Here is an 11,110-nt window from a genome sequence, read left to right as displayed (position 1 = left end):
TTCTCCATGTGTCCAGTCTGATTATTTTCTACTGATCTACCTTCCAGCTTGTTAAGCCCTTCTTCAACCTTGTCTATTCTGCAATTAAATCTATGTATTTAGTTCTTAATACCAGTTATTGTGGTTTGGAAGTCCATAATTTCAATTTTTAAAATATAATATTAAGTTGTCTGTTGAAGTCCTCATCTTGTTATCTATGCTCATGGCAGGTTAACATTAGTTATTTTAAAGTCTGTGTCTGATTACTTCTCTATTTAGATCACCTGAGGGTATTTCAATTGTCTGTTTTTGTCTCCTGGTCCTGTTTTCTTATTCTTTGTAATTTTTGATTAAATGCCAGATACTGCAGATGAAAAAAATGTAGAATCTCTGGGTGATGTTTTATTTATCTAAAGAGGATTTACTTTATCCTTCAGTAGAAACCCAGAGTAAGGGAGATTGTCTTAGGTCAAAGACGGGTTGAAATAACTTAGAGTTGGATTTCAGACTTTTTAAATATAAGCCAAAATCTAATTCACCTCCTTTTCTTAGATTGTCTTCTCTGGAGTCTCCAGAGTCCCAACTGAGATTCTAGAGATTTCATTAAAAAGCTTTTTTTTCCTTACGTCCCAGACTCCAATTTTGATCTCATAACCACATGAGGCAGCCACAATCTCACCTAACATTCTCAGTTATTTTTTGTACAGTCCTGGCTTCTTGTTCTGACTAGCCTAGTGTCAGCAAATGCCTCATGTGGAAAACCAATGATGACAGTGGGTAGCACTCATCTGTACATCCCTTCAGTTTGAGACCTTGGCCTCTCAAGAACAGGGTGTCTTAGCTGGTCATGTTTTGTTCATGTTTTGTTTTGTCTTCCTAGACCCAAGACAACGCCAAAATCTATTTTCACTTTTTCTGTCTCTTGATAGCAGCCCTCTGCCCAGCTTCTCAGCCTATCAAGCAATAATTAAGAATCAGCAAATGTCCCAAAAGAATAAAAGAGGCGTACAGAAGGTTTGGCTCATTTAAATAGACTTCTCTTCTTTTCAGAATCTTAGCTCTTTATATTCTGACTTCTACAGAAATAATTAAGTCCATTTACTTTAAAAAACATTTCTGGCTGGGAAGAGATTGCCCTCCATGGGCTAGTGAATTCTTAGAGATAGCAAAAACTCAGCCAGGACCATGCCTCTGACATGGAAACTAACTAATCCAGAGTCATACCTTCTTTATCTGGCCCTTAAACCCTAGTTCCCAGTGACAATTGCCAGACAACCAGAGATCACTCCTTTAGCCCAAAGCCTGCAGAAATTATTAAAACCTTCCAATCCTAAACTGTTCACTGTGCCTTGACTTGCCTTTCCTGTGGAAACTCCAATAAAGGCAGTGGCCTAAACCTTCTCCACACACCTGTTTTTTTACCTTCTGACCATCCTGGTGGCTTCCCCATGTGGCCCTGTGTGATGTATCATGCCCCTTATCTCTAAGACTTGTGAGTATAATAAACTTTGCTTTCCTGACCCTCTTCTGTGTCTCCTCATGTGGCTGCACCTGACTAACGATTTCATAGAAGACTACAAAACAACTGTGTTTTGGGGAACTGATATTGGATCTGAAGTGGAAGGAAGATTGCTTCTGGTTATTGCTGTGCATATGTTTAGCATGTTTAGCACTTTAGAGTGTATCAGTGCTGGCTGCCTTGTGCTATCCTATTCTTCTTATAATAGATATTCTGGATCAAAAAACATTTTAACCCTGGATATAGCTGTCACAAACACAAGCAATATTTATTATCACAGTGGAGTATTTAGGAGCTGAGAAAAATAAGGTAGAATGAGAAAATTTTATTTGAAAAATTTACCATTGCCTGACATTGGCTATGGGCTATTTAAAACTAGGTTTTGAGTTCTTTAAAAATTAAGATTCTCTTTTCAGCAAATTGCAGAAAACATAAAGTATTTTAGCACCAAAATATTATAGCAAATGTAAAGTCAATTTCATACTATGAGGTATAAATGAGCTCCCAGGAATCCTATAAAACATTTTTCTAATGATATGAGTAAGGCAGCACAGAAGAGATGGAAATAAGTAAAAACAAAAAACACCTGGCCACTATCTGGTGTAAAATAAATATAAAGGAAATTACAAATTTCAAAGTAAATTGTGGAAAACATCATTATAATAGAGTCTCTTGGTAAATTTTGATGTGGCCAATGTAACTGCACTATGAGTAGATTCTGAGACAGGATTTCTTGTGCCTGGGAGACTAGGAGATGGAGGCCCAAACCTCAGTGGAAAGCTTCACCAATTTTATCACAGAGCAAGGTCAATTGTCCTGAATATTTTATATTCCAACTTACATTCTGCCTGGAACCCAGTAATTGGAACTCATATCACTGGGCATTTGAAAATTTAAGGTGAAAAAATATAATTGAGGATAAAGCTTTTTTTTTTTTTTTGAGAAGATGAAAAGGTTATCTACACTAATTGAGTCAGTGTTATTAACAATAAGCTGACATCCCTTCTAACTGGATCCAAATATTAAAAATGGAGCATATCTCTTTCTTTCAATAAGTATGGATCTACTTATTAAATATTCTGCCAAAATGTAACAGCAGTTAAATACTTTAAAAATTGTGTGTTTCTGACCAACATTTTCCATAGGGTCTGGGGAAACTAGACACAAATCTACATGTCTGCAAATTTAAAGAGTATTACAGAGAGTAATGTTCTTTAGACTCATGGAGAGTACATGAAGAGGATGTACTTCATGTACATGAAGAGGATGGTCCCATAGAATTTTTTCATTTCAGCATGAAAAAATATTACAGTCATAAAAATAGGGGTACGGTCTGAGAAATGCATAATTGGCAAATGTTATTATGTTGTAAACATCATAAGGAATATTTACACAAACCTAGATGGTATAGCCTACTATACACTTAAGCTACATAGCACAGTCTATTGCTCCTAGGTTGCAAAGCTATACAGCATGCTACTGTACTGAACACTATAGGCAATTGTATCACAATGGTATTTGTGTATCTAAAATAACTAAACACAGAGAAGTTACAGTAAAAATATATAATCTCATGAGACCATTATCATATGTTATCTGTCATTGATCAAAACGTTGTTAAATGGCACATGACTTTAGTTCCTTATAGCTTTAGTTAATCTTACATCAGTATTCGTTCTGTATGCAGGGCATGGCCTCCAGAATTTCCTCAGAACCTCCAAATTTCCTTGACATTGGTCTGAGCAACAAAGAAGTTTCTTCACATAAAGAAGACACTTAATGAACTATATATGAAAACCCTGGAGACTTGATTTTTAGAACTCAAGGTAGTTCATGGCTATGATAACTCAAGATAATATTAAATAATATATTTCCCCCAGGTTTTTATAGATAACAGAACATCAGTTTCCCCAGGCCAGTGGAGAATGAAAACTATGGCTTTTAACGTTAGTCTTTTCAGAGTCACGGCAGACAACACATCCCGACATCTTCAAACTACCCCAGAATTTAGGGACCAAGAATAACATCTCATTTTTAAAGATATCATTTTACATAGCTTTTAGTATAATACAGTCTGTCTATAAGAGCCTGAAAAGGGTAATTGCAAGAAGAATATCAAGAATGTCTTATAAAGCAATGGCATACACAAATCGATAGAACAAAAAGAAGTATATGTGCAAATGTATAGCTATGAAGCAATTTTAAGAGAACTGCCAAATCCCTAGCAATGATAGGCAACAAGGGAGTATTTGAAATTTTCTATTTGTCTATAGATATTATCCCATTACATTCTGATGTTAAGGATAAGTTATAGGCCAAGGTGTAGAAGCTCAAAATAGACTCGTCATTATATACCCCTCATCTAATAAAATACAAGCCAATAAGCATAATTTTCTAATAAGACAGCTAACATGTTCCAGTAAAAAATGTAGAGTTGTTTTGTTTTGAGCCCTCATTCTTTTACTTGTTATTTAATGATCACATATCATTTTAGATGAGTTGGTTGCCAATCTCTCCAAAATAAAAAAGAAAAGACAACCAAAGATGTAAAAGAACTGTACGCTGAAAACTATAAAACATTGATTTAAAAAATTGAAGAAGACATAAGTAAACTGAAAGATACTACATGTTCGTGGATTGGAAAAATTAATATTGTGAAATGTCCATATTACCTAAAGCAATCTACAGATTCAATGCAATCCCTATCAAAATTCCAATGTCATTTTTCATAAAAATTGAAACAACAATCCTAAAATTTACATGGAACTAGAAAAGACCCTCCCTGGGAAAGAAATCTGGAGCAAAAACAAAGCTGCCAGCATCATATGCTGCAATTTTAAAATATGTTATAAAGTTATTGTAATCAAAAGAGCATGGTACTCAGATAAAAATACACATATCAACCAATGGAATAGAATAGAAACTTATTTCCAAACACTGAAATTTATTTATTTACTTCTTTTCATTAGGTATTGCAATCAGAGAAGTGTATTTTGGAGCTTTAGAACTTTAAGAGATGAATGTGAAACAGCAAAAAGTACCCACCTGTTTAACCCTGGTTTTTCTCATTGATTGTGATTATAAAATTAAATAATATATTTCCCCCAGGTTTTTATAGATAACAGAACATCAGTTTCCCCAGGCCATCTTTCTCATTTACCTTTCTCATTTACTTGTTAAAAACTTTTCTTCTCAGTAGGTGTTTTACTGCCTCCTTCACATCCTTGTTTCTAAGACTAGATTAAAGCATTCATCATGGGAGTCATCACCCTGTAGCTTATGAATATAAGTTTGTCAGTGGCATCCAAGTCATCTGAATTAAGTGTCTCCTTAAACTTGGGCTTCATGTACATGAAGAGGATGGTCCCATAGAATATTATGACCACAGTAAGATGGGCTGAGCAGGTAGAGAAAGCTTTGCTTCTCCCCTCAGAAGAGCTAATTTGGAAGATGGTTAAAATGATTAACATGTAAGAGACAATGATTAATAACAAAGGTGTCAGTATGAACAATGTTGTGGCCATAAGCATGATGAACTCATTGCCTGGGATGTCAGCACAGGCCAATTTCATGACAGCCAGAAATTCATAGGTGAAATGATTGATGATGTTATTCCTGCAGAAAGGCAACTGTACCACAAACACTGTTTGTACTGCAGAATTGACAGCTCCTATGATCCAGGACCCAACTACCGTGGACACATAGGCATCCTTGCTCATGATGATGGGATATTTCAGAGGGTTGCAGATAGCCACATAGCAATCAAAGGCCGTCATGCCCAGGAGCACACACTCTGTTATCCCTATGGCCAATCCAAGGAACATCTGCACTGCACAGCCAGAAAAGGAAATGGCCTTTCTTTCTGAAAGCAAGCTCACCAAGGTGGAGGGAATAGAAGTGGTGGTGTAGCAGATGTCCAAGAAGGAGAGGTTCCCCAGAAAGAAGTACATAGGGGTGTGAAGCTGAGGGTCCAAGATGTTGATTAAAATGAGAGTACCATTTCCCAGAAGATGACCACATACATTATGAAGATTAGCACAAACAAGAGTAGCTCAAGCCCTGGGTAACCAGAAAGTCCCTTCAGAAAAAATTCCACCAGAACAGTGTGGTTTTCCCATTCCATTTTACTCTCTCTTTAACCCGTAAGACAGAGCATGTTAAGACAAATATTTATCTTACTCTGATTACTTTCAAGCATGTATCAATGAATATGTACCATAATTCCCAAGGAAAAAGAAAAATAAAAAAGGAAAAGACCAAACAAAGAAGAGAGAGCATAAAGAAAAGTGGACAGAAAAGAGGGAATTATGAATGGAAAGAGGGAAGGGAATGAATGAATGAGTGAATGGAGAGAAGGAAGGGAAGACAAAACTAACATATTTCATGCTGCAGCCATTTAATTCATTTAATCTCATCACAGTTCTAGGAGAGAGGTATTAGTATCCATATTTTACAGATGAATAAATTAAAGTCAGTATGTTAAGTAAACTTGATCAAAGGTAAATAGTGTATAGCAGAGCTGAGATTTAAACCTAAATCTTCTTGTTGAAGCCTGAACTTTTTGTCATATTTGTCATCACATATGTAAGCTGAAGGTTATAATAGAAATGAGCATTGCATTATGTATAACTGAACACTAAACTATTTTTATTGTCTATAAATCACCACACAATACATCAATGCTCTTGTCACTCCTTGAAATTATACTACGTTACGTGTATTGTCTGTCTTTCCCAGTAGAATGTAAACTTCATAAGGACAGGTACTTATTCTTATTTCCACAGCCCTTGTAGCTGGAATAGAACAGACACTGAGGTAAATGTTCAAAAACATCTGTTGGATGAATGGACAAAATCAAAGGCAAAATAATTGCTATATTTCTTATTCTGTGCCAATCCTCTATTAATTGTTTTCTTTGTGCATTACATAATGGAGTCTGAATAGCAAGCCTATGAGGTAATTACTGTTACTATTAGTATCACCAAGCCTACTGTATAGAGGGGAAAATAAGGCACAGAAAAGTTAAGTAATTTGCTTAAGGTCAATTTCATACAGCCAAATAAATGAAAGAGCCAGGACTTAAACCCAAGCAGTATGGCTTCAGAATTCGAACTCTTAATACTCAAAACCTAATAACTTAATACTTAAAGAGAATTTGGCTTATGGGCTAGAATACCTGGTAATCTAATTAACAGTATTAATATTTCAAAAGAAATATCAGATAAAAAATGTGATTGGTCAGAAAGGGGATTTCAATATGGTAATGTGATAGCATTGATTTTGATGCTTCATATTTTGCTAGAAAAGTACTCATAACAAATGTTGTCACAGAGTTGCATTTGATCTTTATAATTCTTGTGTCCTCCCTCACACGAAAAGTTCTCATTTTCATTATGAAGCCAGTTTGACTTTTTTCCCCTTTATTCAACTCACAAGGGGTTTTCCTATATTACAGGTCTTTAAAAAAATGCAGTTTTAGGATAGATTTATTCTCTTGACTTTTTGCATTTCATTAAGTTTCTGTCTTCATAAATTTCTTGTTTATTCAGATCTATTTTTCTAATTTTCTGATTTCCAATTTCTATTTCTAATTCTATTTTTCTAATTTCTTGAAATAAGAAGAAAAATTTCTTCTTGAAATAAGAAGAAAATTCTTATTTCCTTCTTCTTACTTCTTTATTTCTTTCTCTAATGAAGGCACTTAGAGCATTTTTTGTTTTATTATAGACTTTGTATTTCGTGGGAATTTTTTTACTGGTTTCTAGATAATTTTTTTGTTTTTCTGTTAAGTTCCTCTTGAATCCAAGCATCTTTCTTCATTATTTAGTGATTAGGCATTTTCATTCTATTTTTACTATTTATTTCCCATTTTATTTTATGTATGTGTATATGTATGTATTTACTTATTTATTTTTCTGAGATGGAGTCTCCCTCTATCATTCACGCTGGAGTGCAGTGGTGTGAACTCGGCTCACTGCAGCCTCCACCTCCCTAGTTCAAGTGATTCTCCTGTCTCAGCCTTCTGACAAGCTGGGACTACAGGCATGCATCACCACGCCTGGCTAATTTTTGTATTTTTGGTAGAGACAGGGTTTCACCATGTTGGCCAGGCTGGTCTTGAACATCTGACCTCAAGTGATCCACCCACCTCAGCCTCCCAAAGTGCTGGGGTTACAGGCATGAGCCACTGCGCCCCGCCCCATTTTATTTTAATATGAAAACATGACCTATAATTCTGTAGTTTGCACATTTTGTAGTATTTGACTATTTTACAATAAGCACATATTTCCTTTGCAATTTTAGATCTATAAATAAAATAAAGGTAGTTGTCATCCAAAAACAGCATAAAATAATTCATAATTTCAAAGATAAAATATTACTTACACACCATAAATTAGGAGCCCCCGTTTTTGTAAAGTGCGTGTTATCTTTACTAAAACAAAACAAGCTATTTTTATAGTCTTTTCTGAAAGGTTAGTGCTAATATTAAATTCCTCCCCTTCTCATATCTCAATTAATGTCAGATCTTCCCCTAATTTAAGGTTTAATTCCTATCAATTGTGATTAAGCGTCATTTTTGGACAGAGCATGTGATGGTGTCAAGGTTCTTTCATAAATAATTAAATTAATTTTCTTTTGTAAGTTATTTTCCAGAAATGTAATATACTTCCTATGAAAGTTGAGAAGCAGGTAATAGTTTCTTTGATCATTTCAGATATGCTGCCAAGAAATACTGGTGTTAGATGTCATGACAAGCAACCTGGAAAAGTAAACATGCTGTAGTATGAAGAATAACTAACTCAAGAAAGAATAGCCAGGTGTGTATGCTTGTCTTTAACTTGCATACTTTGAGGTTTGGGCAAGATGTATTAACTTCCATAAGCTTTGTGGCCTCATCTATGAGATAGTGACACTATAGCCCAGATCACAGGATTTTAGAGAGATGATGTATGTGAATTAGCTGATAGCCAACATATTACTACTTTCTTTTTTTTTTGAGATGGAGTCTTGCTCCGTTGCCCAGGTTGGAGTGCAGTGGCGCGATCGCAGCTCACTACAAGCTCTGCTTCCCGGGTTCACACCATTCTCCTGCCTCAGCCTCCCGAGTAGCTGGGACTACAGGTGCCCACCACCACAGCCGGCTAATTTTTTGTATTTTTAGTAGAGATGGGGTTTCACCATGTTAGCCAGGATGGTCTCAATCTCCTGACCTCGTGATCTGCCCGCCTTGGCCTCCCAAGCTACATTTTTAAGTGTCCAGGACCCTAAAAAGTTGACATAATCTCAATCTTAGAATATTTGGAAATTGGGCAGGCACAAAAGTGTACGAAAATGATGAAATAATTTGTTGGATTAAGAGCAATGAAATTTTGCCGTTTTTGCTGTGTCTCTACTCTTAAATCCCAATCATGAACCTGTCTTGGGACTTCAGTGGGATATAAAAGTATGTGTTTCGCTCCTGTTGCACCTCCTTCCATATAATTTTCCTATTCATGGATACAAATATATATTGAATCATATTATAAATGTCATGTTCTAAATTGAGTGCAATGGAAGTAAAGAGGGTAAGAATACAGAGAAATACTTACCTTTGTAGATTTTGCTATCTGGTAGAATTTTCACCAGGAACATGCACACACTACACATATGCAAACTAAACACACACACACACACACACACACACACACACATGCACAGATACATACCTGGTATATCAGATAAGTTTACCTTACTTTGTCTCCAAATTAGAGAAAACAAGTTGCTAACAACAAAATCATCCTCCTTAAGCTTTTAAAATAAATTTTCTGAGTGAAAACTCCTCCAGAGACCCAAGTATTAAAATAAAGCATTATGTCAGTGTTATAATGATAGTGTATTTTGCCCAGCAAATTTGAACACATAAATATATCAAGACAGGTAACATGCCTTTATTTTCTTCAGACCTTGATTCTACAACCCTGTGAGAGAAAAACTCTCCTAATATTCTGCTGTGAGGAGAAATGTATGTTTTAAAATTTCTTCTTGCTTTAACTAATTTTCTATCAAAAATTTATAAATCTGATATAAGACTATGGAGCTACCTCACTCACCCCAGACAATTTATGAAACTGGCTGGATTTAAGCTCTGAAGGAAAACAATATTAGAACTTGAGGATTCAAGACAGCCTGCCTGTCGGTCAAACATAAAATGCCTGATTTCCAGGGCTTTCTACCTACCTGGAATTCCCAGTGGGTGCAAAAAGTCCAACGAACTGGTGTATGGGAACTAATAGATTCTCATAGCCTATTTTGTCAGGATGTAAATTTAATTATCGACGATCTCAACTCTTGCCATCAGATTTAATCTGTAAACAGCTATGATGGATATATTTAAATATAGTTTGTGACTGTTTAATATTCCATCCACTAAAATTAACAAGTGAACTTGGGAAGATTAAATGAGTGACTAAACCCAAAAGATTCCACAAGCAGGTAATTCTTATTTGTCTGTGTAAAACATGTTCATGCCCAATATAATCTACATTCACTGGTCCATTAATAAAAATTGATTCAGCCAAACTGATTTCCTAGAATGTGGTTCATTCCTGAGCACACTCTGTCATTCATCTTGGGCTGTAAATTTAAAATGTTCTTCACATAGAGTAAAATGTTGACATAAAAACCAAGGAAAAGCAATATAATGTCTGAGATTCCCCAATCCTCTTCTTCCTCAAATCAACCTGGTTAGTAACAGAGACAAGACTTGAACAGTATTCATACTAAAAATCAAGAGCTTGGACATTCTTCTAAGACTTGGAAAAATGTTGGAATTCCCTCGGGATAGCAAAGAAATCTGGCATCTTCTAAATGGGCATTGATAGGACACTCCGTTCAACCCAAAACTAGTCCACATTATTATCTGGACCAGTAGACTGATTTTCAAACCCATTTTTAATTTTACAAAATGTTCTTTATGCAAAAGCCAACATATAAGTTAAAGCAAAGAAAGACCATAAAGCAGGATATCCTGATTGATTGCATAGGCCCTGCTTTTAAACTCTATCTACTCCCTTGATAGTCCCAAATACTCAGCTTCACACATGAAAAAAATGTAATACAGAAAAAGAAAATAGTATTTAATGACTTAACAGGATCTGGAGATTAATGTGAAACTATAACACAAGGCTTGTCACTGGAAAATGTGAGTGCAGTATGTTGGGGTTTTTTCCATTTTGCTTTTTCTCAACAGATGGCCTTATTTATTTTGAAAGATTCAATTAAATGTTGCCTATGAAATAATGTTATGTAAAAAAGTGAACATAAAAAGGCACATCACAACCAATTCCAATGCATTAAAAAAAATCCATACTATGAAAGATACTGTTCAAAATGTTGAAAAGGGGCCATTTCCCACTATTAGAGTAATAGGTAACCCCTCTTTCTTCTTCATTCTACTGCCCTGTATCTTGCAAATTCTCCAGAGTGGACATGCAATAATTTTGAAATGCTGTATCTCATTATTTTAACATAACATATGAAAATGCAGAAAAACAGTAAAACTATCCAAAATTCTAACATAATTCTGAAGTTTCAACAATATCAAGTGTGTTCACACTCCAGTACATTTTGCAC

General features: G+C 35.3%; 1 pseudogene; it reads right to left on the bottom strand.

The window, feature by feature from the left end:
- Nucleotides 1-4,667: 4,667 nt before the first annotated feature.
- LOC111534889 lies at nucleotides 4,668-5,621 on the bottom strand (annotated as a pseudogene).
- Nucleotides 5,622-11,110: the final 5,489 nt, after the last annotated feature.

Source organism: Piliocolobus tephrosceles, chromosome 14 (genome assembly GCF_002776525.5).
Source record: "Piliocolobus tephrosceles isolate RC106 chromosome 14, ASM277652v3, whole genome shotgun sequence".
NCBI lineage: Eukaryota > Metazoa > Chordata > Mammalia > Primates > Cercopithecidae > Piliocolobus > Piliocolobus tephrosceles.
This window is presented reverse-complemented; position numbering and strand designations above follow the sequence as displayed.